Below are 1,401 nucleotides of genomic sequence, written 5' to 3'. Positions count from 1 at the left end.
AAATGTGTGCACCGACCGGGACTCGAAACCGGGACCTTCTGCTTACATGGCAAACGCTCCCCGTGATATCCACATTCCCAACATGTCCACGGGTTCTAGTCCCGGTCGGGGCACACATTTTCAACATGTCCCCTAATGAAGTATATCAACGCCTACTTGCAGCTAGGGTGTCCATTCAATTATCATTTCATTTGTAGCAAAGCTGCATTGTCATCCACGGTAACTGTTCTTTCGGGAACAGATACTACCGTCATATATAGTTAAAAATATGGCTTCCGGGCCATTGACCTTCTTGTGCGAACGCACACGCTATGCCCGAACTCGTACGGGATTTGGCAGATTAATCTGCCACGAGTAATGACTCTGATGGGCCAACATCTATTAGGTGCACTACGAATGAAGTGGTGTGGACATGTTGGGAATGTGGATCTCACGGGGAGCGTGCAAGGGATAAGTCCCTGCAGACGCACTATCCTCTGTGCCCGCGATGGCTCAAATGGATAGAGCGTCTGCCATGTAAGCAGGAGATTCCGGGTTCGAGTCCCGGTCGGGGCCCACATTTTCAACATGTCCCCAATGAGGAATATCAACGCCTGCTTGCAGCTAGGGTGTCCATTTAAATATCATTTCATTTCTAGCAAAGCTGCATGGTCATCCACGATAACTGTTCTTTCGGGAACAGATACTACCGTCATATATAAGTAGCGAGAAACTTAACATCAGCATTGGCATCTGCTACATAACCAGCAAAATAAACCGTGACAGGAGGAGCAAGGACACAGGAAGCCGATTAGCACTGGCAGAAGGGGCATTACTCGCCAACTGAAGTGTAGTAGTATCAAATACTTACCGTATTTTGAGGAATAAATTTCTGAGGATTCACGTTTGCATCACAGCTTTGTATAGCAGTGAAACGTGGACTTTGGGAAAACCGTAAAAGCAGAGAATCGAAGCACTTGAGATGTGATGCTGTAGAAGGGTGGGGAAAATTAGGTGGACGGATAAGGTAAGCAACGAGGAGATTCTCTGCAGAATCGCCGAGGAAAGGTATATAGGGAAATCACTGATAGGAATAATTTTCACGGTAATAAGGGTCGTTATAAAGGCAGAAATTTCAGAGGATTACAGAGATTGGGAAACATACAGCATTACTCAGGACGTACCTTTGCCAGTGTTACTCGGGCGTCAAACCTGTCAGAAGAAAGATGATAAAAAAAGTTAGTACAGTCATATTCGCAAGTTGCGAATTTTTTTTTATAACTAAAAACTAAACTAAACTACGTCCGAACAGGCCTCAGAAGGCTCAACGGTATCGACCGGCCACCGTGTCATCCTCAGCCGATAGGCGTGGTTGTATGCGGATATCTCCACACCGCTCTCCCGGTCGTTGTCTGTTTTCAT

At 46.2% G+C, this 1,401-nt stretch overlaps 1 non-coding gene across 1 annotated transcript; it reads left to right on the top strand.

Moving 5' to 3' along the window:
- The first annotated feature begins 480 nt into the window (after positions 1-480).
- On the top strand, positions 481-555 carry Trnat-ugu (transfer RNA threonine (anticodon UGU)). The gene has a single exon. It is a non-coding gene; the product is annotated as a tRNA-Thr (tRNA).
- The last annotated feature ends 846 nt before the right edge of the window (positions 556-1,401 follow it).

Source organism: Schistocerca cancellata, chromosome 6 (genome assembly GCF_023864275.1).
Source record: "Schistocerca cancellata isolate TAMUIC-IGC-003103 chromosome 6, iqSchCanc2.1, whole genome shotgun sequence".
NCBI classification, from domain to species: Eukaryota; Metazoa; Arthropoda; class Insecta; order Orthoptera; family Acrididae; genus Schistocerca; species Schistocerca cancellata.
This window is presented reverse-complemented; position numbering and strand designations above follow the sequence as displayed.